This window comes from Heterocephalus glaber, unplaced genomic scaffold (genome assembly GCF_053883595.1).
Source record: "Heterocephalus glaber isolate CG9 unplaced genomic scaffold, H.glaber_assembly_v1.0 deba00001532, whole genome shotgun sequence".
Classification (NCBI taxonomy): domain Eukaryota; kingdom Metazoa; phylum Chordata; class Mammalia; order Rodentia; family Bathyergidae; genus Heterocephalus; species Heterocephalus glaber.
In genome coordinates this window covers 16,799,082-16,825,706 of record NW_028258330.1, presented here as the reverse complement: position 1 = coordinate 16,825,706, position 26,625 = coordinate 16,799,082, and the positions used below count along the sequence as shown (strand labels likewise).

The window sequence follows — 26,625 nt, the reverse complement described above, 5'->3', positions numbered from 1 at the left end:
GGTTAAGAACACTCTGGAATGTGTTTGTTTTTTGTGGGAGGAGGATGAATTTTCTTGTCAGTGATCCCTTTTGCAATATGACTTGCCTAACTACCATTACTGATTGAATAAAAGCTCATTTATATTTGAATTTTATATGAAGAAGAATAATTTGTGGGAAAATGGATGGATCTTGAGACAGTAATGCTAAATAAAATAAATCAGATGTAGAAAGCTAAATATTGAATGGTTTCCTTTATATGAGAAACCCAAAGTATAAATAATTTAAAGAGCAAAATAAAGGAGACATGGTAAGAGAATAGGGAGGCAGACATTGGTAGAAGAAAAGGGAATCTGAGCAAGGGAGGAGAGGGTTGAGGGGGGAGGAAAGGATGGTAAAAATGATCAAAGTATCATATGATAGGTATATGTACCAAGTACCCAAAACGAATGTAATCATTATGTATAATGAATGTAATCATTATGTATAATGAATATACTGATAAAAAGAAAAAAGGTAATGTGAAAACCTAGCTCTAATTCTGGTTCAAAAGTAGTCACATTGTGAAAAGCTAGTCTCATTCTTACCCTGTTCCCAGTCATGCATTTCTTCCCAGAGGGCAGCCTTTTGCAGTTTCCAGTGGTCAGATGCTTCACGCATTTCTAAATCCATGTGTCTACGTACTTGTGTGTGTGTTACCTCACAGATGACAGAATCACATAGGTTCCTCTCTTGTATCTTGCATTTGCCATTATACCTCAGAGTTCATTTCATGCTAGTGATGGAGCCTCTGTGCTGTTTGCACAATTTTGAGTCTTGTTCCACAGTGTAGATGTACTAAATACAGTTTGAAAGACCCCTTTCTGGATTCTTAGGTTGCCTCCAAGTTTTTGACTGCAATGAATAGTCTTGTTTTATTGTTTCACATGTGTGAGTACATCTATGAGTTACAGGCTTAGGATTTAGGATTTCTGGGATACTATATATATATATATATATATATATATATATATATGCACTTTAACTTTGACATGTCATGCCCCTCTGCCTTCCATGAAGATGGTACAACTTAGTCTCTCTGGCACCATGAGTGAATGTCTGATTAATTATACCAGGGATGGACAAGCTATCTCTGCCTATTTTATAAATAAAATTTTGGTGGAACACAGCCAATGTTTATTATCTAATCTTTTTTTGTGAAATCAGGCTTTATCGATAAAATAGAATTCAGAATATCTTACTAGGAACAGCAGCAGGCCCAGCCAATCATGATAGCAAAAATGTGGCAGTCTCCTACTTTATATAGGAAGTGGCTGCTTATCAGTTAGTCAATAAATGTAAGGACTTATAAAAGAGGTGCAAAGAATCAAGGCATTTTAGGACCAAGATTGTTTTTCATATGAATATACTGTATTACCTGCAATATTTGTGGCAACATGGAGACAATATCTTGAAAACAGTGAGGTGAAGTGAAGCAAATGGTTTTACTAACCATGCCAATCCTCTGCCAAGAATGTGAAGGCAGTTTTCCATAACTCCTTGAATGTTCAGCTTGGTAAGGTTTTGAAATTATTCTCTATCATCATGTGCATGTTTGAGCATCTAGCTGACATGCCTGCTGCTCTTCCTATCCCAACCCCAAGTCCAAACACAACATGACTTGAAGGGACTATATATCTGTTATATCACACAACAAGCCAAACATTTCTTGTATCTTTGGTAGTGATTTTAAAGCAGTTCATAATTAAACATGAGCATTTTATACAAGGACAATTACACTTTACAAAAATTGCTGGAGTCTGATTTACAACATGAATTATGGTTTGAAATCATGTTCACATAAACCTCAAATTTACAAAAAAAATCAGTTCTGGGGTAGCTGTTGTAATGCTGAAGTTCTCTGGTGTAATCACTCTCACTCAAGTTAGATCTTCTTCCTTAAAGTTGAGGATGGATGTTAAAAGTTTCAACAAAGTTGAGCTGTACTGTCCTTTGGAGGTGAAGGTAAACTCCATGATTAGATGAATAGTTTTACCACATATCACAAGTTGATGTAGAGTCAGTGTCATCACTTTTGTAAGGATTCAGTCTATTGTAAACGGCTTCAGTTACATTCCACTTGCTTGCCAATTCACCCCCATGGAGGGAGTCTGGGAATGTTCTCACTTGCTAATGTGTGTATCACATGGACTAAGTCTGGGATGCCTTCCCCCTGCTTCTTTATGATTTCTTCTATTCTGCATTCCAGGTACTTGTCCAACTCTGCCTCCTTCACTGCTTCTGGAGATACTTTGACTGCATTAGGAAAACAGATCAAAATCACACTCATGTTGTGTTGACTTCCCTTATACAAACAGGTGTCAACTACTTCATTGCAAACTTTCTCAAGATTATCAGTGACTTCAAGCCTGTATCTTACAAAATCACATAGCTCTTCATTTCCCATAACATCCCAGATACCATCATATGCAAGAATAATGAACTGATTGTCTTCTTCAGATCTCTCAATATCATGGACTTCAGGCTCTGGTGAGACAAGCTGCTTTTAGGACCTTTTCTGTAGACACATTTGTAATCAAAATCCTCAAGGAGGGCCAGGGATTTAGCTCAGTGGTTCCACCGCCTGCCTCGCAAATACAAGGTCCAGAGTTTGATCCCTGGTACAAAAAAAAATCCTCAAGGGCTCTGGACACAGCCAGAGAGCCATTCACACGCTGAATCATTACAGCGCCACCTGCATTCTGAATTTGGTCTTTTTCCAGTGGATTACTTGGTTTGTGATCTTGTGTGAAGAAGTGAACTTTCCTGTTCCTACAAAGTAAACCTTTTGAGTCTCCACAGTTAATGAGATAAGTATGTTGGGGAGAAATCAAGACACCCACAGCTGTTGCCCCACTTCTGTCTGCACCATGTTTCTCTCCGATGTAACTCTCATGTGTTCATCAATCTCCAGCAAACCTGTTCTGATTCCATTCCTTACAGTTTCCACAGCAGGTGCTCCTGAAGACCCTGTAAAATCATGGTCATTGGTGATGCAATCTAACAAATGCTCACAGCAGTATCTGACAACCTGAGAACCAGCATGCCCATCGTACACAGCAAAGAATGACCATGTTTCCAGTCCACTTGCCCAGCCAATCACACCCGTGTGTGCATCCTCACTTCCATTCACCACACTTGCATGTTGCTTAGGCCGTATCTCAACTATTATCTAAACTTGTATAAAAATTTTTGATCTTGCTCACAGTAGGCAAGATATGGAGATAACCTAACTGTCCATTGATGGATAAAGGAAGTATGTATGGTACCTGTACACATGGGAATAGCATCCAACTCTACCAAAGAATAAGATCTTGATCTTGCCATTTGGGACAATGTGGATGGATTTGGATGACATCATGCAAAGTGAAATAAGCCCAACACAGAAGAAACTACTGCATGATCTGGAGGGGAAGAAAATAGGGAGATATAGGTTAGAGGACCAAAGTGTCAGATGTATAGGATGAACAAGTCTAAAGACTTAAAGTACAATATGAAAACAATGTTTTCAAATATATACAATAAAAATTTTTTAAAAAGCTTACTGATTGCTGATTTAAATCCTTTCAACACAGAATAATGTCAAACATTTTTTTTTTTTTTTTGTGGTGCTGGGGATTAATCCCAGAGCCTCACCATAGGCCAGGGAAATTCTCTACCCCTGATCTATACCCATAGTTCAATGTCAAATGTTATAATATTTGCTAATTTGTAAGAAAAAGATGTTTCACTTCAGATGTATATTTCACTTTTTGAGTGAAGTTGGAAATTATTATAATTTATTTTCTGCAAAACTTGTATTCATACATTTTGCCTGTTTTTCTATTGAGGATATTGGCTCTTTTTCTATGATATGAGTAGCAACTACATTTTCCTGTTTGTTGTTTCTTTTGATTTTCATGATAGTATTTATTTATTTATTTATTTTTTGGTACCGGGGATCGAACTTGGTTTGTTGCGCTTACGCAGCAGGTGGCGAAACCACTGAGCTAAATCCCCGGCCCGACAGTGTTTATTTTTGGTGTGCAGAAATGTTTAGTTTTTGTGTAATTGAATGTAACAGTCATTTATTTTGTGATTTCAAATATTGTCATATTTATAGAAGTCTTGCCTGCTGTTCTTTTCCTTTTCATGTTTACTTATTTGATTCATTTGGAATTTTATATTTGGGTATGAGCCAGTGATGAATCTTTATTGCTTTTCTCCAGAAGACTGGCCAGTAGCCTGAAGTCCCCATTTACTAACCAGTCAAAACCAATCAGAAATACCATTTTTATCATAAAGTAAGTCCCACATTTGTTTGGCAGGTTCTTTACTCTTTCAATGATTCTAGCTTGCTAATATTTTGTTTTCATAGTTACTAAATTTAATTCAACTGCTATACTCAATTCTGCCTTGTAAAAATAAAAAGGTTCCTATCAAAATTACATTGTGATGTGAGGACAGGTTTCTTGCTTTGATATAGCTCTAGAAAAATCTTGGCACCAAATGCACTTAAGAAAGTTTCAGGGCTTAATAAAAATCAAGAGATTAGTAATTTCTCAATGCAGCTTGAAGGTTGAGAACAGGCCGCATCTTTGATGGAGGGAGCATCTTCCTAGAGGAAGTGACAATTGCACCATGGGGCAAAGTGACCTCTGCTTCCAGCACTGAGTTCGCTGCCCAGGCCCTAAGCATAGAGAAGGACAAGGCAAGAGGACAAGGTGCAAGGTGGGTTGCTCTTCTGCCCAGAGGCTACTGCTGTAGGTCACATTCCCCACCTCCACCCAGGAATGTCTTCCAGTCGGTAGAAATAGAAGCCTCCCTTGCACTGGGCTGATAATAGGAGCCAGTACACTCATGTCAGATTTCTCCTGGTCAAGCTAATGTGGAATTCATGGACCATTTTCTTGTTAAGAAAATATAGTCACAAATGCTGTTCATTTTTACCATTAGAATACTTCCTTTTAAGTTAAAAAAGGTAGTGTGTTTGGGCTTAAAACGCTAAGCATCACTTAAGACTATTTTTTTGGTACCGGGGATCGAACTCAGGTCTTTCTGCTTGCAAGGCAGGCTGCAGAACCAGTGAGCTAAATCCCCGGCCCCCAAGACTTTTTTTTAAATGAGAAAATACCAATACCCTGAATTCCAAACAGTGTTCTCTTAAATGACTTTGAACCGCAACTCATTTGAGTCCTTATGAAGTTGCACAGAATTCGTGTCTCTTGGAGCCAAAGTCTGCAGGGCAACTGAAATGGGAAACTCTTTGGTTGACATGGCCATGAGCAGACCCCTGAATGAGCCAGGAACAGGAAATAGAGTTTGGTGAGAAGCTACCACAGGCACTTAAAAACAGCTAGGTCAATATAAGCATGACTCACAGAGCTGTTGCTTTTCCAGAGTTTAATAATGATGATTTTTTAGCACCTAGTGTGAGGTTTGTAGGCACTCAGAGCAGTAGCGACATCCCAGCCCCTCTTCTGTCATCATAAAGGAAACAGGGAAGTGAGGCTGCAGCCCTTCCATGGTTGGTTAGCACTGCCTGACAAATGAGGCAACATGACTCTGTTATGCCAGCATCTTCTCCAGTGAACAACAGTTGTGATTCAGCTGCCAAACTAAATGTCCCAGCCTAAGGAGCATTATTTGTGAATATGGCCCAGAGGTTCCTCAAAGCTTTCTAAAGGTGGCCCAAACAGTTCTTCCTCCTCTTTGGTGTGCCTGAGCAAGGGACTTTTTTCTGGAAGGTGTCAGAAATGGAGCCCATAGGGATTTATGTAAAAGTTTTCAAGCATGTCTTCTTCCCACCAAACACAAGAGCAAAATGAGACACAGAAAGAGTTCAAATAAGCCCAGGGCTTGGATATAACAGATTTTTAAATCCTGCAGTGGCCAGCAGGCCTCACATGCAAGAAGAGCTGTGGCTTGGCAAGGGAATTCTGCTTCATCAGTGAGGAACAAAGGCCCAGACTTAAGACTGGTAAGAGAAAAAAGGAGCAACACAAGGAAACCTGGTGAGTCATGGACCACAGTGAGTTGCCTGAGAGCTGGTTAAGGTAGTAGATGCAGGAACTGCAAAACCCAGAGGTTTAGGGCACAAAAACCTTCACAGAGCACCAGACTGAAGACAACTTCCTGGTTTTGTAAACTGCTGCTGAGGAAGAGCAACCAAGACCACAAGACAATACGAGGATAAAATGAAAAGGAGATGCTGTAGTTAAGCAGAAATCTCAGGAATAGGAGTCATATTGGTGACAAGTAACTAGCATTAGGATCTAAAGGGGGATGTTTTATGGCGACTCCCACCACCTTCTTCGTGTTTCTGTTCATACTTCCCTCCTCCATCTCACAGAAATGGATAGGTTGTCAGGGTTTTCATTCAAAAGTTCTTAAGATGCCCATTCAGTTGGTTGGCAGACCCCTGATGCAAAGACAGAGAAAATCTGCCTAGCTTTCTGCTTCCCTGCACCATCTCCCTGTCCTCATCTGTCTTACAGTTCTTCCCCACCAGCAACTACAAATGTGTAGACCCCAAGAGAGTCCCACTGTTTCCCTGCAGATGTCTCCCTCCGCAGTAGATGAGGCATGGACTTCAGTGCAGCTCTTGGGAGAACAGGAGAGCATCCGAGCAGGCAGCCTCAGGCATGGACAGGCCCTCCCGCCACTCTTTTGGGCTATAGAAGATGATAACATCGGATACTCTATCTCAAGTTTCTGGTATGGCTATAGGCAAAACAGGAGCCTCTCTTAGTAGCAGGAAATTTGGATTTGCTTCTGAGTGGGCTCGGGCCCTCATTATGAGAGTGAGGATGTGATCCTAGCCAGGGCTCATGTTTGTCGACTGTGGGCATGGGTTCCAGCTCTTTGGTGTGGTCCACTTCTCTCGAGCTGCCCTTTGCGCTGGCTCTTCTCATGGTGAGGTGTTTGTTGCATCTTTAAGGTCTGATTTTGAGTCTTCTCCTTCACACACAAAATGTGGTTCTTGGGTTTGTTTGGGTGTGCCAAGGCTGATGTCTCAATGATGGAGGAACCAAAGAATATTACTAGTCTTCCCATCAGGTGAGTTCAGACATTGTTGGGTCTACATAAGAGTTGATTCAACAGGTTGGGGATTTAGCTCAGTGGTTCCAGCACCTGTCTCGCAAGCGCAAGGTCCCGAGTTCGATCTCTGGTACAAAAAAAAAAAAGAGTTGATTCATCAAAGATTTCACTTCCTTTCTCTCCTGGGGGATTTGTCCTCTGGGGTATGTTCTGAGATTCTTCAGTTGGTCCAAAAATATTAGGCGGCATCCTATTAGGCCTGTTTTAAGGAACAGCTTCTTCTAGTCTTCCAAAAAGATTGCTTGATTTTCCTCTTGGGGTTTCATGGCCCCAGAGCCTGCCCAGCCAGCCCACACATCTGCACCCTGGAACACGTGGTCAGCTGCCCAACCTCCTTAGTCATTGCTCCTTGTAATAGATCCTGATGTCAGAAATGGAGAGGTTTCCTTTATTAATTTTCTTCTTTTGAATGAATTTTCCTGGCTATTCTTGCTTGTTTTATTTTTATGATATTTTTTAGAATTAACTTGTATGATTTAAAAAGAGGCTTTGATACTTCCTTCCTTTCTCAAATCATTGCTTTTGCAGGAGAACAAACTCCAACCTAAGGTAATCTGCTGGACCCTGACAGCCCAAGCTGTCAGGAGCTGAGCTGAGTTCTCCATTGACTCTATAGCTGATCACAGGTACACGAGCAAGTCCATCAGGTAATGGCTACATCTGGGCCCAATGGGCAGAATTACCCAAACAGCCTCTAGGAAAAAATGAATGCTTATTGTTGAACACCATGAAGTTTTCATGGTGGTTGCTACACAGCACTATTGTGGCAACTGAAACTCCAGTGAATGAGATCATCTAGTTTAGCAGAGCACACAGAGACTAAGAGATGGCCCATGCTGGAATTGTAGGCCACAGATAGGCAGAGGCCAAGTTGTAGAACTTAATATGTGGGCCTACCTCCAATTATCCTCTTATTTCTAAATAATAATAATAATAATCATAATATACCTTACTCAGAACAAGTGATATTTAATGCCCATGGGCAATGGACTGTACACTCTGGAAAGTGACAGATAAAAATTCATTCAGTTACCCCAAAACTTTTAGTAAGTTATTTGTCATATGATGGGGTCATATTTTCAAAAAATAAAAATAATACAGGAGAAATTAGTAAAGAGCTCACAGTGCATGGGGCAACCATGCACACAGACCACCACAAGCTATTCACAGGGGTTTAACATAGTCCCTGTGATCTTCTGAAGGTGACCAGAGAGATGTGATTCCAGGATTCTAGGTTCAGAGAATTGCATTCAAATCAAGCCACACCATATAGTAGAGAAAATACATATTGAGTTCTGACAAAAATCAGAAAACTGATTTAAGATACTGGTTGTGGCCAAGAGTGATCACAATCTATTGCTGACCAAACTCATTTCCTCTACATTGCTCAGCCTCCTGGGCAGTTCAGTGTGATCACATGACTGAGTTTTAGTCAATGGGATGAGCAGGTCCACTGAAGCCTCTTGCATGGGGTTCTTTTGGATTTTTTTTGTCTTCCACTGGTTTGATGTGGAATAGTCCAGTGACCTTGGAAGGCACATGTTGAAGATGGTAGAGCAAAACTATAGAAAGAGCCTGGGTTGACTATGTAGTTCAGGCCAGTCTTGAACTCACTATGTAGCCCAGAATGGCCTAAAACTCAAGGCAATCCTCCTGCCTCAGCCTCCTCAGTGCTGGGATTACAGTCATCCACCACCACACCCAGCATGATTGTCAAACATTTATCAGGAGAGTTAAAAGGCCACTTTAGCAGGATGGGACTTTTTTCTTTTTTTTTGGTACCAGGGATTGAACTTGGGACCTTGTGCTTGCGAAGAAGGCAGCGGAACCACTGAGCTAAATCCCCGGCCCCTACCAGGATGGGACTTTAACAGTTTACAAATCTGAAATCCCTGTTAAAAATCCTTCAGGTGAAAAAAAAAGAATCCTTCAAGTTTCACCTCAGACTTTCTGAGTCAAATTCCAGGATTTGAAGGAGGTGGATGGACAGCGATGCAGGTGACCGACCTGAGGAAGGCAAACAGGAGTTGTTCAGGAGAAGTCGGGGGGCAGGGGAAAGGGGGCAGTTTCAGATATGCTGTTGGAGGAGCCTGGGGAGGCAGAATTGGGGTAATATCTTTTAAAGAGTTGGATACAGAGAGCTGGAGGTTGGTGGAGCACTTGGAGCTGGAGATGAGATGCACAGCCTTCTAGTCCTGCCTTGGTAAACGAAATTGATGGAGATAGAACTTAAGCTCCTCATTTTGAGCAGTTTGAACGAAAGCACAAGCATCAAGCTGCTTGTATAAAATAAAGTTTTTGGGTAATCTGGGCATTAAAAAAAGAGCCTGGGTTGTTGACTGGCCAGAAACCAGCAGGTCTTGAAATCATATTGGGCGTCAAGGAGTAAACTGTCATGTTTGAGCCATCATACATATTTTGTTGTTATAGCAGCTAATGCTACCTTAATATACCAGGATAAAGAAGTTTGACATGCAGGCTGGCATTGTTGGAACAAGCATTTGTTATAGGTAATTGTTTTAGAGGACATATTGTGACCCCCCTAAATCCAAACCAAATAACAATAACCCATGTCACTTACATAAACTACAATATCTAAACAGTAGATGCAGAGATGGTCTAAGAGTAGAAGGGTTGCAGAAATGAACTTAGTTTGGAAGGTCCTTAGGAAGTATGAGTCATTTATGAATCAGCACACTGAAGGAGGGAGAGAGATCTTGCAGTAAGGACAAATAATGGGCATTTGAATAGGGAGAAATAATGTTGTTATTTTTGACACAAAAAATAACCAATCTAGTGACCAATGATCTTTGACTATGGAATAACCTATATTACTGATGAAGTTATAGAGGAGGGCACTGTAGGGCAGCATCCCTTTAGGTGAGCAGCCTTTAGTCTGCTGAACATTTTAACTGTAGCTGTGGTGGGCACTTCCTCCAGCCCCAGTGCCCCTGTCAAGGTGTGTTACTGCTCTCTAACCCTGAACTTTCTCCCCACCTGGAAGCTCCAAGTGAAGACCCAGCATGTGGGATTAGTGCTCCTGGAGTTAAATCTTATGCCAATGGGGAGGGTAGCCAGATGATTAAAATCCCAGGTTCCTGTTTCTTAGGTGAATAGTTTTAGGAAGCATTTGGAATGCTGCTCAGGAGGTCCTGGTGGAACTCCTCCATGCACATACAGCAGTGTCTTTGGTAATGCCTCCTTTATCTGTGTTTCTTCCTTCCTGCCTTTTTCATTTTGCCCACCCTGCCCTTTGCCTGCGGGCATCAGCTCCCAAATAAGCTACTGGAACCCAAGTCCATATCTCAAGGCCTGCTTTTAGAAGTCAAACTATAAATTAAATGTCAAGTTTTGTCTTTGGAACATTGTTTTACTTTGTTAGAAGCACGGGCTGGATTCTGCTTCTAAAGCCATCCAGCCACTATTTCCCTTGAGAATCCAAGATCTGAAGACCTGTTTATTCATTGTTAACTAAATATCATTTTATATTAACACAGTGCATACTCACACATACATTATTTATGGCAATTTTGAGAAAAGATTTATCTGTCACTTTCTGAATAGCAGGCACCGTGCCTAGTTTGTGATTTGCTTTTGGTTTGTTCAGCATTATGGTAATATTCTATTAAGTGTGCTGCTTAAGAATGGGGCAGGTTCTTTGTAGGAAAACCTATAATCTTATGAAAATGTATTCTCTCTTTTTTGAGTTGTCAATCCTTGTCAACTTGTTTTATTTACTGACTTAGATGTTTAGTTTACCTTGTACTATTGTCAATTTTCTCCTTTTTTCTGCATTTTTTTATTGCAGCAAAATATACATGGCATAATGTTTACCATTTTAAAAGATATAGCAAAATAATTATTGGTACAGTTTAGGCATACATAGTGGTAACAGTCATCATAGGGAATTTGCACCTGTACATGGTACATCCTGTCCCTTTTCCCATTGTATCCTCCCCTCAAGCCTCCTCCCTTCCTTATGTACAAAAGCTTTGTTTCCATTTTTCCTTGTATTTTCACTTTTGTTTCTTGTCCCTTCCTTTTTTTCTACCTCCCTCCTCCTTTCTTCCCCTTCCCATTCGAACATTTTCTTCCCCTTTCCCAATATCTATTATACATTTTAGTCCTTATTTCCACTTTTGGTTTCTCACACCAGAGAAACAAAGTGGTATTTAAACATATGTGTCCAATTTAATTTGCTTAAGAATATGGTCTCAAGGTCCATACATTTAGCTATAAATGTCTGAAGCTTATCCTTCTTTATGGCAGAGTGGTACCCCATTGTATAAAACCCCCCACATTTTATGTATCCATTTGTCAGTTGATGGGCATTTGGACTGGTGCCAAGATTCAGCTATTACAAACTGTGCCGCTATAAACATGGGTGTGCATATATTGCTGTGGTATGATGCTTTTAATTCTTTTGGGAAAATACCAAGAAGGGTAATAGTTGATTCAAATGGAAGCACTAGTTTAGTTTTTTGAGAAATCTCCACAATGATTTCCACCATGGTTGCACCAGTCCACACTCCCACCAACAGTGGAGAAGGGTTTCTTTTCCCTCACAGCCCCTCCAGCATTTATTATTGGTTGATTTTTTGATAATAGCCATTCTTTCTGGAGTGAGATGGAATCTTAGCATTGTTTTAATTAGCATTTCATGAAAGACCATGAATGTTGAACATTTTCTCATAATTTTATTTGCTGTTTCTACTTTCTCATCTGACAGGTGTTTTTTTCACTTCAGATGCCCATTTTTGGATTGCGTGTTTAAATTTGGGGGGGGGGTCTGATTTTTTGAGTTTTTTATATATTCTAGATAGTAGTCCTTTGTCTGATGAATAGCTGGCAAATTTTTTTCCCCAATGTTGTGAATTGTCTCTTCACTATGTTGGTGGATTTTCTTGCTATGCAAAAGCTTTTTTATAAGATGAGGTTTCAGTCATTGATTCTTTTTAGTATTTCCTGTGTGGTCTGGATTTTGTTCATGAAGTCTTTGCCTACTCATATGTTCGCAAGCATTCTACCTATTCTCTCTACCAATAGATTTAGTGTTTCTGTTTTAATATTTAGATCTTTGATCCATTTCAATTTTAGATTAATGCATAGTAAAAGGTATGAGTCTAGTATCAATCTTTGGTATGTGGAAAGTCAGTTTTTCTAGCACCATTTATTAAAGAGGTTATCTTTCTTCCAGTAAAACTGTTTGGCATCTTTGTCAAATAGGAGGTGGCTGAGTATGTCTGGAGTTGTTTCTGCATCCTTTAGTCTGTTCCATTGATCTTCAGATCTATTCTCTTGCCAGTTCCATGCTGTTTTTATCACAGTAGCTTTTTAGCATAATTTAAAGTCAGGGATTTTGATACCCACTGCCTTGCCTTTGCCTTTGTTATTCTAGATCTCTTCTGGTTCCAAATGAATTTTAGATTTTTTTTTTTAATTCTGTGAGATATACTGTTGGGATTTTTATTGGGATTGCATTGAATCTGTATAACAATTATGGAAGTATGGCCATTTTCACAACATTGCTTCTTCCTATCCAAGAACAAAGTATATCTTTCTGTTTTCTGACACCCTCTTCTATCTCCATTTTCAGAATACTGTAGTTTTCAATGTAGAGGTATTTTACTTCCTTCGTTAGATTGATTCCTAGGTATTTCATTTTTTTGATGCTATTGTGAAAGTGATTGTTTCTTTAATTTCTCTCTCTGTGAGTCTGTTATTCATGTACAGGAAGGCTATTGATTTTTGAGTATTGACTTTGCATCCAGCTACACCACTGAATTTGGTTATCAAATCTAAAAGTTTATTGGTGAAGTTTTTGGGGTCTTATATGTAGAGTATCATGTCATCTGTAAATAATGATAATTTAACCTCTTCCTTTTCTATCCTTATTCCTTTTATTTCTTTCTTTCATCTAATTGCTCTGGCTAGTGTTTCCCGAACTACATTGAACAAGAGTGGTGACATGAACATATTTGCCTTGTTCCTGATTTTAGAGTGAAAGCTTTCAGTTTTTGTCCATTTAATATGATGTTGGCTATTGGTTTGTCATAGATGGCTTTTTTTCCCGCATTAACTTTATTGGTACATTTTATTTTATTTTTTTGTATTAAATTCTTTTATTGGTACATTGTAGGTATACAACACAATTACGTTTCTCATTGGGAATTGTACCTTTACATAATGCATCTTGGTTCTTATTTTTTCCCCATTCCTAGCCCTCCCTTCATGCCCTCCACCCTTCCCCATTTACAAAGACTTTATTTCCATTTTTTCCATTTCTCAGCATTTTTCCTTTCCCTTCTTTCCTTTCCCCTGCCCCTCCCACTACCCCTACCCCTTTGGACCTTTTCTTCCTATTTTACATTATCAATTATTCATTCTAATAATTGGTACATTTTAGGTATACAACATAATGACATCCATCATTGGAAATTTGCACCTTTACATAGTCTCTCTTGGTTCTTCTTTTTCACCCTTGCCCAGCCCTCCCTTCAACCCCTCCAGTCCTCCTTATTTACAAAGATTTTGTTCCTATTTTTCCATTTTCTCATATTAATCCCATTCCCTTCTATCCTTTCCCCTAGCCCTCCCACTTCCTTCCCCTTTGCCCTTTTTCTTCCTATTTCACATTACCTATTATACATTTAGTCCTTATTTACACTTTCAGTTTCTCACACCAGAGAAACTATTCAGTATTTACACATCTGTGTCCTATTTATTTCACTTAAGAGTATTCCCTCAATGTGCATCCACTTAGCTATAAATGTCTCTAATTTCTCACTTTTTATGGCTGAGTAGTACTCCATTTTATTAAAAAACCACATTTTCTTTATCCGGTCTCCAGTTGATGGGCATTTGGGCTGTTTCCAAGTTTTAGCTATTACAAACTGTGCTGCTATGAACATGGGTGCACATATATCACTGTGGTATGATTCTTTTAATTCTTTGGGGAAGATCCCCAGCAGACAATAGCTGAGTCAAATGGGGCTTCCAGTATTACTTCTTTGAGGTATCTCCATACTGATTTCCACAGTGGTTGCACCAGTCTACACTCCCACCAGCAGCGGAGCAGGGTTCCTCTTTCCCCACAGCCCCACCAGCATTTGTTATTGGTTGATTTCATGCTAGCAGCCATTCTTTCTGGAGTGAAGTGGAATCTCAGCATTGTTTTCATTTGCATCTCTCAAATGACCAGTGATGTTGAGCATTTTTTCATGTATTTATTTGCTATTTCTACTTCTTTGTCTGAGAAATGTCTGTTCATTTCAGTTGCTCATTTTTGGACTGGGTCTTTAAATTTGGGAGGTCTAATCTTTTTAAATTCTTTATAGATTCGAGATAGTAAATGTTTGTCTGAGGAAGAGCAGGTGAAGATTTTTTCCCATATTGTGGGCTGTCTCTTCACACTGCTGGTGGTTTCTCTTGCTGTGCAGAAGCTTTTTAATAAGAAAAGATCTCACTTGTTGATTGTTTCTGCTAGTTCACGGGCAACTGAGGTTTTGTTCATAAAATCTTTTCCTACACCGATGTCTTCACGGGTTCTACCTAACCTCTGTTCCAACTGGTTCAGAGTTTCTATTTTAATATTTAGATCTTTAATCCATTTTGATTTTAGTTTAGTGCATGGTGAGAGATACAGGTCTAGTTTGAATCTTTGGCAAGTTGAAGCCCAATTTTTCCAGCACCATTTATTAAAGAGGCTATCTTTCCTCCAGTGAGGGTGTTTGGCTCCTTTGTTGAAGATGAGATGGCTGAGTGTGTCTGGCGTTGTCTCTGCATCTTCTAATCTGTTCCACTGATCCTCAAGTCTGTTTCTTTGCCAGTACCATGCTCTTTTTATCACAGTAGCTTTGTAGTAGTGTTGCAGGTTGGGGATTGTGATACCCCCTGGCATGTCTCTGTTACCTAGAATTGCTTTTGCTATTCTGGGTCTCTTCTTGCTCCAAATGAATTTTTGGATTGTTTTCTTGAGGTCTATGAAGTATGCTGCTGGGATCTCAATTGGAATTGCATTAAATCTATATAGCAATTTTGGAAGTATGGGCATTTTCACTATATTAATCCTTCCTACCCAGGAACAGGGGATGTCTGTCCATTTTCTGATATCATCTTCAATCTCTTTTTTCAGAGTTCCATAGTTTTCAGAGAAGAGGTAGGTCTTTGATTTCTTTCATTAGGATGATTCCTAGGTATTTCAGTTTTTTGGATGCTATTGTGAAAGGAATTATTTGCCCTATTTTTCTCTCAGTGAGTCTGTCATTGGTGTAGAGGAAAGCTATTGATTTTTGTGTGTTGACCTTGTAACCAGCTACTTGACTGAATTTGGCTATTAAGTCTAGAAGACTTTTGGTGGGTGAAAATGTAATTAAAAGCTTATCTACTAAGAAAAGCCCGGGCCCTGATGGCTTCACTGCTGAATTCTACAAGACATTTAGAGAGGAACTGCTGCTGCTACTGTTTAAACTCTTCAATGAAATTGAAAGGGAAGCAATACTCCCAAATTCATTCCTGGAAGCAAGCATCACCTTGATCCCCAAAGCAGGGAAAGACTCAACTGAAAAAGAGAACTATAGGCCAATCTCACTAATGAACATAGATGCAAAAGTCCTTAATAAGATACTGGCAAACAGAATGCAGAAGATCATCAAGAAGTTCATACATCCTGATCAAGTGGGATTCATCCCAGGGATGCAGGGATGGTTCAATATACACAAATCAATCAATGTAATACACTATATCAATAGAACCAAGGACAAAAACCATATGATTTTCTCCATAGATGCAGAAAAAGCATTTGACAAAATCCAACATGCATTTATGTTAAAAGCCCTACAAAAAATTGGAATAGATGGTCTCTACCTCAAACTGATAGAAGCCATCTATGAAAAACCAACAGCCAATATCATAGTAAATGGTCAAAAACTGAAATCCTTCACACTCAAATCAGGAACAAGACAAGGATGTCCACTATCACCACTCTTGTTCAATATAGTTCTGGAAACATTAGCCACGGCAATTAGACAAGAGAAAGAAATAAAAGGAATAAAGATAGGTAATGAAGAAGTCAAATTGTCATTATTTGCAGATGACATGATACTCTATATATCACTTTCTTTCTTTTGTCTGACCAGGCTGCCTTTGTGCCACTTCCCCATTATGCCATGTGTTTACACCTTTCCTAGAGATCACTTGAGTCAATATAGCTTTGGATGTCAAGAGAAAGCCTCTCAGTTTTGTTGGCATTCCAGAAAATGTTTACAGCACAAACCTAGGAACTCCTTGTGGAAGCCACAGCTTGCTGACTAGTGTCTTTGGAATGGAGCACTCTAGTTTGAGATTTTAATTACTTGGGGGTGATGGGTGCATTCAAATTACCTGTCTATTCCATGAGCTCATCTTGATAATACAAAGACTTCCATGCAAGCGGACCAATCACAGATAATTGCCATGGGAACCTGAAGGCTAAACAAACCTCCTTCCATGGGACTAGGCTTTTGCTTTGAGTTGGCACTGAACAGCCTTTGCTCATTTTAGATGCACCAGTCACCAAAGCTCTGCTGTTGACTTTATTATTCTTTTGGCAGCTAAATGTACTCACAGAATAATTTTTAGAGTAATGACCAGGATCCCTATGTATTTTTTAATATCTATGGTTAAGTGTGACATAATTTTCATGCTGTAATGTAAATTTAGACAATGGAAGATGATCTTATTTCCTCTTTAGAATTTTGAAAATTCCAGGTATGATGTACATAATATTTTTCCACCAGAATATTCATATTCCAACCCAGATGGCATTTGTGGAATCCATACTATGTATCAAGCTTAGTGCTACATGTTTTATGTTTGCTTTCTTATTTGCTACTTACCACAGTTTTATGGTAAAATATTATTGTTTCCATTTAATTGATGAAGAAATAGAGTAAGAAGGGTTCACTAGATTGCTGTTTTCATCCATTTTGTGCAGTTGCAAGTATAATGGAATTCTTGAGACTGGGTGTATTATAAAGAACAGAGATTTATTGCTTAGAGTTTTGTAGAGTAGGAAGTCCAAGGTTAAGGCCCCATACATGGCTAGGGTCTACTTGTGTTGTCCTACAGCAGAAAGCAGAAGAGGAAGAGAACACAGATGCATTAGAGAGCAAGAGGTTGAACTTGTACCTTGAGCCCTTCTGTACATGGCATTAATCTATTTATGAGGACAGAGCCCTCATTAACTAAACACTTCTCATTAGGCCCAACTTCTCAGTGCTTTGGCATAAGGGATTAAGTGTTCAACACATGCACTTTGGGAGACACATTTAAACCATAGCACTTACTTCATACCAAAGAGCCTGCAGGGGACAGGGGGCTGAAAACTACATCTTTTTGACACTTTCATTTTTCTTCCATATGACCTAGGGGTGACACATGCCAGAAGCTAGTCATAACTCATTCAAATTATTCTTTCTTTTTTGGAATAAAAAAGTCACCTCCCTTTTTATGAGATGTTATAACTTGAGGCCATGATGGAGTCTAGAGAATAAGGATAGTAAGGATGCATTTTTAGGGGGATTTTCAGGGTTCAAGATTTCCTAAGAAGCACCTCCTGCAATCTCTTGGTGAGACCTGTTTGCTAACCAACATCACAGCATCCTCAGAACCTCCAGAGAATTACAAAGTGTGGAGGCCTGCCCATCCCATTAGCTGTTCACTCAGACCTTTATATGGTTCCCCTGATGATTGAATCAAACCCCAACTTTCCCAGGTACAGATGAAGATCTGCCAAGTCACTGTCTCATTTTTCCTTCTACTCTGGTTTGGCTCAACCTCTGCAGCTGCCCTCCACTCCTAGCAGGTGGAGTTCCTGCCTCCTCTGCAGAGTCTCCTCCCTGAGACTCCTCCCTGCTTGTCTGTGGACTCCTCACTCTTCCAGGCTCATCTGAGTCCTTTTGGTCTGGGGAGCCTCTCCAATGATGCTCCTTTCTCAGGTACTTGATTTCCCAAATGATCCTGACCTTTGAGGCTTCTGGAGAAGGTATCCCAGAACTGAGAAACAGGGACAAAGGGAAGCTGTTATGGTTTATGTCTAGATGCCCCTGCTTATGCAGTCATAGGGGGTGCTTTTTCAGAGGTGGCTGGATCTAGAGTGTGTGATGCTGGGACTGATTCATTATACAATGCTAGGATCAAGGGCAGTAGGATTAAGGGTGTGAGTGCCACCTGCCCTAAGTAACCCGGATAAGATATAAAGGATAGAAAGAGCTGTGGTCCTCCCTGCATTGTTGCTTCTGCCCACCATGCACTGTTTCTCCTCTGCAATGTCTGTCTGCCATGTCACCCTCCCTTAGAGCCATCTGATTATGGACTGAAACCTCTACAAACTGTTAGCTAAATAAACCTTTCCCCTTTCAACTTTGGGTGGTGGGTATTTTGTGTCAACAATGAGAGAAAAGGAACTAGGACAGAGCCAGGGATTTAGCTCAGTAGTTCTGCTGCCTGCCTCACAAATGCAAGGACCTGAGTTTGAACCCCGGTACCAAAAAAAAAAAAAAAAAAAAAAAAAAAGGAACTAGGACAGGACCTGTGCTTTTTTCTGTTGTGCAGGTAGGGACTCTATTTCTGAAAAGTTTCACATTTTCCATCTTGGTAGGACATCAATACCATGAGGTAGTGTCAACTGGGCCCATGAACATTAGGTTTTTTTTTGTACTGGGGATAGAACTCAGGACCTTGCACTTTCAAGGCAGATGGCAGCACCACTGAGCTAAATCCCCAGCCCTGAACATAAGTTTTTATTTATTTATTTTTGTGGTACTGGGGATCAAACTTGGGTCCTTGTGCTTGGAAGGCAGGCAGTGGAACCACTAAGCTAAATCCCCAGCTGAACATCAGGTTTTAGACTAGGTTGCTGACTCAGGCCAAAAACACCCTGCAAGTGACTGAGCTATAAAAATTAGAATGCTAATTTACTAATTTAGCTTGGGAAACAGCACGAAGAGGACTGGAATGCCTTAGTCAGCTTGGTTAGGACACTCGCACCTTGAGAGCAAGCTAGCTCCCTGGGAAACCAAATTATCTCCTGAGTGTTCGGAGAGCATAGAAATAGAACCAGACATCATTTGGACCTGGCAGTGCTTCTGAGCCAGGGTAAATCCATACACTCAAAAATTTTAGTATGCATCAGGCACATTGAGTTGGGTCCCACCCCCAGAGAAAGCTGTGTGCTTATTTGTGTGTTTGGGTACAAAGGGCACGAATTAGCATTGCTAATAGGTTCCCAGATATGCTGATGTTGCAGATCTGGGGTCAGGCTTTAAGTACCACTGCTTTCAATCATTGGGCATCATTATTATAAAATCATGTCATCAATCATTGTAGGAAACAGTAGTGCTTATGCATATGAAGCTGTATCATCCCCTTTCCTCTGGGTATTACTGATAGACTCTGAGAACTTTGGATTATTTCTTCATGTGATTTTAAGACTCACTAAATTGTGATTCCATTGCCTTTGTCCAAGTCTGTACAGCATTGTACTGATTTAATGCATTGGCTTCCCTTGGCTACATTACAATAACATTTTAGATTTGGGATTTCAAGGTCACTCTCAGGCATCCATCTTCCTAGAAGTATGGGTATTCTCAAACCCTTTTGTTACACACAGCCTATGTTGTTTTTTCTGCTGCTCCTTCCACATACACCCATGCTCCTTGAGGTCTAAATCTCATACCATATGCAGATTTTGGTAATTTTTAAGTTGGGAAATATATTTCATTTGGAGGAGAAGATGCCAGGTTTGTTTTCCTTCACATTTCTTTGATTTCATTCTTTCTCCATATTCGGTTCCCAGCAAATCTGAACAATGGTGCTCTTCTTCTGCCTATTTTTGTCATGAGGTAATACAATGAAAGACACTCGGTTGTAATTTACCACTGATAGAGATTTCCTGCCTAAAAGTTTAACAGAGCATGAGTCACAGTGTCATGGGCATATGAAAAAAAAGCTCTGACCCATGTCCTGAGAGTAATTGGACCCAGGTTAATGAGGACCAAGTGGTTTGTGTACACAGCCAAAATGCACTCACTGATGCTTTCTGCTTTTCCTGCATTATCTTTTAGGCTTCCTGGGGAGATGGCTTGGTTCCTTAGGGAAACAAGAAAGCCTTGAATGAACTATGGGACTCATTATGGTAATGGTGGACTTGAGGGACTGGAGTAGATACAACTGGAGACTATGCTTTAAAAAGAAATCAAATATTCAAATGTTAGAGAAGGATTTCATTTTTTAATTTATTGGTTTTGAAAGTCCTTCTCCAGTCTGGGATGAAAAGTTTGCTATATGCTCACTTGGCATGTGGTTTTCAGTGATACAATGAGGTTCAGTTCTAGTAGCTATGCTAAGGCAAGGTAATGAGGACCTCAAACCCCTCTATTTCCCACTGGAGCTGAGTTTAATGAGCATGCTATCGAAGATCAGAGGCTGGAAATTGGTAGTCATTATCGCAAGCTTTTGATTAAACTGTGCTGCATATTGAAGTTTGTGCTGAGCTAAGACAATTCAATATCTGTGACTACCTGTCACTTCTTGGTTACACACCAAGGGACTCTTCTTTCTCCTTGTTTTTATCACCTTGAGTAATTATCTTAATCACTTTCTCATCACCGGGACACAATACCAGACACCCACAGTGGAAGGGAGGAGAGGTTTATTTTGGCTCATGGTTTCAGTCCACAGTCAGACAGCTCCAAGGAAGGAAGGGCACAGTGGAAGGGTCCAGATAGAGGAATACTGCCCATATAACAATGGCCAGGAAGCAGAGAGAGAAGGGAGGAGCTGAGAAAGGAGATACACCCTCCCAGGTCACACTCACAGTCATGCGCCTCCTCTGACCAGACCCCACTTCCTAAGAGGAGGCCAGCTACATCGTCCTCATAATCCAACCACCTCCCAGAAGCCCTGCCTATGAGTGCATCAGGCCTTTGGGGGACATTCTTCACCAAAACAAAAACTTCCGTGCACTAAACTCTCCTCCTTCTTTTCTCTACTCTTCCTCCATTTATCCTTTTCCTCTTTCTTGCAGTCATGTGGCAGAGAAGACAACTAAGTGCATGGAGCATGGTAATAGGTGAATGCTAGAAATCCAACCAAGTTAAGGTGGGTTTGTACTGCATCAATTCACCTTGGCTGGAGCTGCATTCCTCAGAAGTCCTTTCCTTATGTATTTCTGTGTTACAATGAGCTAAAGCAATATCTGTGAAATATTTGGAAGGCCAAAGGAAGCAAGACCCATATTCTTTCCAAGCTTAGGAGGTCTGTACATGGCCCTTGGTGCTTTTTCTGTTCCTGCTGCCCCTGCTGGGTCTCTTTGCTGCTGCTCCACCTTTGGGGCTTGGCAAGAGTCTAGTTTCATGCTGAAAAATTCCAGCAGGGTACTCTGTCATTGAAGGTGGGGGCTTAAGAGATATGAGAAAATAATATGGGTTCCAATCTGTCTTCCCGGATTCCATCGCTTCCTTGCAGATCCAGTGTCTTTGTTTGTCCCACTTCCTTATTCCCCCCCTCCCTCCAGTAAGTTTATTGGAACATTTTAGGTATAAAATACAGTTACATTCATCATTGGGATCTTGTACCATTACATGAGTATCTTGGTTCTTATTTATTTCCTCTTCCCCTGCCCTCTCTTCATCCCCTCTACCCTTCCCTATTTGCAAATACTTTGTTTCCTTTTTTTACCTTTTCTCATATTTTTTCTTTCCCCTTGTTTCCTTTCCCCTACCCTCCCCACTTCTCCTGCTCCTTTAGACCTTTTCTTCCTATTACACAATATCAATTGTACATTTTAAAAATTACAATATCAAGATCTAGGATGCATTACCACAGATTTTATAGAATTTAAAAAGATATAGAAAGCATATTACAAAAATGTTTTTTGAAATAAATTTGACAACTTCTAAGAAGTACCTTGGAAGACAAATTAATGAAACTAACTCTGGAGGAAATATAAAATTTGAATAGCACCTATTAAAGAAAGGATATTCCTAGCTTGAAAACTTACGTATATGAAAACAGCAGACTCATATACATTTTAACTGATAAGTTATATCAAACATTTAAAGAAGAAAAAAGAAGGAACACATCTCCCTTTATTTTAGGAACTCAACATTGTGCTAATCCTAAAACTGGATATAGATAGTAGAAGAAAAAAGTATGAACATAGATAAAAATGTGTTCAACAAAACAAAGTATTAGAAGTCAGATCTGGCAGTATGTAGAAAGTGGTTTTGTTATAGGGATGGCAGTGTTGGTTCAGCATTGGAAGATCCACCCCCATAAGTCATCATTTTAACAGAGGAAAGAAAAAAGCCATATGATCCTGTCACTAGTTGGAGAAAAAGTATTGGACTAAATTCTACAGCTGTTCATGGTAAAAGCTATCAGGAGACTGGAAGTAGAACAGAACCTTCTCAACAGATTAAAGACATGTACTCCATACTTCCAGCGAGAACATCTTATATGAATGGAGAAGACACAATGCTTTCTCCTTAAGGTGGAGAACAAGGGCAGATATGCTTACTCTTTATCTGTCCATTAAACTTTAAAACCTAGTCCCCACCAAAATAGTCTGGCAATAAAATGACACAACTAGGATAGGATTGGCAAGGTAGAAGCAAAATCTTTATATGTAGATGAAATGATCATCTACAGAGAAAATACTAAGAAATCTCTAGGAGCCCTTAGAACTTGTATTTGAATTTAGCAGGATTAGAACACACAAGGTATATATAAAAATTCAAGTCTATGTATGCTATACAATTCAAGTCTATTGGTATAAATGAAGAATTGGATATTGAAATTTAAAAGTTATATAGGAGTACAAAGGACCTAGAAAAGTAAAAAGAAAAAGAAAGAAAAACAGTGTTGGAAGACATTTAGTACCTAATTTTAAGACTTCTTCTAAAGCTACAGTAATCAAGGCAGTGTTGGTGTAAGGAAAGACATGTAGATCATTGGAATAAAACAGAGAATCTAGAAATAGAGCCACACATATATGGTCCACTGAGTTTTGAAAGATTATTTAACATTAGCATTTTATAGAATATAAACTCAATTCAAGAGCAGAGGAAAAGATAGTGTTTTCAGCAAAAGGCACTAGAACACTTGGTATCTGTATATAAAAAATTAACTTCAAGCCTTTATTTCCATACATAAAAATAACTTGAAAGGGTCTATGAACCAAAATATGAGAGACTAAAACTATAAACCTTTAAGAAGAAATTATAAGGGAAAATTTTTATGAATTTAGGGTAGGCAAAAACTACCTAGGATACAAAAACCATGATGTATAAAAGAAAAAAATTGATAAATGACATTCCATCAAAATTTAGAACTTTAAATGACATCATTAAAATGAAAAGTAGTCCTTAAACAGACCATATTTACAATGCATATAACCTTTGACCAGAATATATAAAGAACTCTTACAGCTCATTAATAGACAACCCAATTGAAAAGTAGACACAAGAAGATGGTAAATAGCCAGTACAGCACAAGGAAAGGTGTGCAACACTAGAATCAGAAAAATATTAATCAGTACAATAACAAGATTGAATTATATACTTATTAGGGAGATGAAGTTAAAAGTTTTAAAAGCCTTGCCATGACCTTTTCTTTTTGTTGGATTCTCCCCTTTTGCATTTCATTTGTCAGGCCCAATGGATTCATTCTGCTAGGCTTCCTGGGGTTCTTATCCTCATTGTCTTTTCCTAGGATATTGTCTAAAATTTTTTTGAGTGCTGGTTTGGTATTCATGAAGTTCCTGAGGTGCTCTTTATCATGAAAGTATCTTATTTCTCCATCAGTTTTGAAAGATAGTTTTGCAGGGTCCATCAATCTGGGTTGGAGGCTGTTTACCTTTTGGGCTTGAAATACATCACTCCAAGCTCTCCTTGCCTTGAGGGTTTGCATTGAGAAGTCTGCTGTGATTCTGATGGGCTTTCCTTTGTATGTGATTTGTTTCTTTTCTCTCACTGCTTGTAGAATTTTGTTCTTTTGTTGGATTTCTGGAATCCTAATTATTATATGCCTATGTGTAGATTTTTTTAATCAAGGCTAGTTGGAGTCCTATATGCCTCACTTATCTGTTTGTCAACTTCTTTTCCCCTGCTTGGGAAGTTTTCTGCCATCACTTCTGTGAACAGTTTTTTATGTCATCTGCACTCTCTCCTCTTTCTTCATTGACTCCAATCAGTCTTATGTTATTCTTCTTTGCATCGTCTAGCAGCTGCTGGATTGATTTCTCATGTTCCCTTACAATTTTAAAGCAATTTTTCTTTTCCTCCTCACTAATTGCAATCTTATCTTCTATATGTGAAATTCTATCCTCACATTGGTTCATTCTGCTGCACAGACTTTCAATGGAGTTTTTAATCTCTTGGAAATCTGTTTGTATCTGTTTTATGGATTCCATTTGTTTCCTATGTTGGGATTCCACCATGTTCCTCAGATCCTCTATTTTTTTTATCTGTGTCCTCTCTAGATTTATTAATCATGTCTTGCACCATGAGCACAGTCTTTGCTGTTATCTGAGTAATTATTTCTGATTTCATTTTTCCCAGATCCTCTTTTGTTGCCAGTTCAGAGAGTCCAGGTGGTTGAGTGTCAGATTGTTCCATCTCCTTTCCCTTTGGGGTTGCTGTAGGTGATCTGGAAGTCTGTTTTTGAGTCTTGTTTACATGTCTTCTCATTTCCATGGCATGGGGGTGGGGTGCTTCTGGCTTCCACGTGGCTCACCTTCCCTGCCTTAGGAGCTTGGGATGGCAGCAGGAGAGCTTTTTTCCGTGTTCTGGGACAAGCTCAGCTTCTCTGCCCTCAGAGCCTGGGATGGAGGTGGGTAGCTTCCTTCCAGGTGCTGGGACCAGCTCACTTTCTTTCTGTGTATAATGTTATTTAAACCTCATCTGGGATGAAGAGTTGGGTGAGTCTAGTCACCTTCTGGTTAAAAGGCTTGTCGGGTGAATTTCTTCATTTCTTGGGTTGCTCATAAATTGAAGGCTGAAATGAGGGCAATTTTTGGCACTTAAGGAAAAACCATTTCTATTATCTCTCTTGTATGTATTTTAAAAATCATGTTGAATTACTAGAGCAGGGGGAATTAGGTGGATTGTAAGAGGATATCTGAACCTTATGGTCATAGTGGATTTGCACTGGTTCCAATTTGAGTTTGGGAGAAGAGATCCAGAGACAGGTCTCTGGTTATTTTCCACATGCCTTTTGACCATACAATATTAGATTTAAGCAACAAAAGCAGTAGCTCAGTTTGGGCTGACTTATTGAAACTAAAGATTTACATTAGGGTTTTTTTCCTTAACACTGTTGAAGACAAAATCATAAACCAAGTCAGTTTTTCAAAAATAGCCACCTTTTGCTGTATCATTGGAAAGATAAGAGCAAACATTGCAGTTTCTCTGAATACTCTCAGTCAAGTATGTGATATACTGATGGGTTATGATTACTTATGAGAAGAAATTTGGATTATATCTTCAACTCAGGAAAGCACAAGTAATTCAAGCTTATTTTATTTGGGAGTGGCCCTATCCTACCATCTCTATACACCATTCTAATTCAAATGCTTGTTGATCTGGAAAAGAATGTGAGAATCCCCATGACCCATGAGTTATCTTTGCCTGCACTACATTTTTGGTCTTATTGATTATGTTTTATTGCTCATTCCAGATGTTTTTTATCTACTCAGTGAGGATGAAAGAGGAAAAGAAATATGCAGCATGCCCACTAATACCCATCTCTCCAAGTGCAGTGTGTATTCTGCCTTAGATTAGTTTTATACAATTTTGAACTTAGTACAAATGGAATCACTTAGTATATTTCTATGTTAGACTTTTTTTTTCCTCAACATAATATCTCTGAGATTTGTTGATGGTTTTGGGTACTCCAGTAGTTCATTGTTTTTCACTGTTCAGTACAATGTCATTGAATAAGAATACACTATAATCTAACCATTCTTCTGCTGGTGGACTTTGTATTTTTGTGGTTGTTATTTTATTTTATTTTATTTTTTGCTAACACAAAATTTATTTTGTTGCAGTATTATGTAATATAATTTAGTTAAATGATCTTTATTAACTTCAAAATTGTCCTGTCCTATTTCCATACAAGATTATTCATGCTATTCTGTTAGAGATTAGAACAAGAGCATTGTACAATATCTGCACATTGCTTCTTGCTCCATCTTTTTACATAAAGCAGAGATTAGTTATCTTGTCTAACCCATGGTGGTAGTTATTAGTATATAGCATTACACCTAATGTCATCCAATTTGCAAATAGAGATTCTCCACCTTCATACTCAGCCTGTGTTTCTTCTATATACTGATGACTGACGGAGTCTATTTCTTGTTAAATGTCTAAGAAACTCAAAAACAAGCTAGATGTAAACCATCAAAATGAAAGCAGTTTTCGAATGCAATACAACAATAACCATGGACAAACTTATAACTGGGTTGTATATTTTCCACCATCAAACAT

The 26,625-nt window shown here is 39.2% G+C and overlaps 2 pseudogenes; both read right to left on the bottom strand.

The window, feature by feature from the left end:
• Positions 1–2,011: 2,011 nt before the first annotated feature.
• LOC101696822 (protein phosphatase 1A-like) lies at positions 2,012–6,585 on the bottom strand (annotated as a pseudogene).
• Positions 6,586–6,699: 114 nt separating this feature from the next.
• LOC101697200 (jupiter microtubule associated homolog 2 pseudogene) lies at positions 6,700–7,374 on the bottom strand (annotated as a pseudogene).
• Between the last annotated feature and the right edge of the window lie 19,251 nt (positions 7,375–26,625).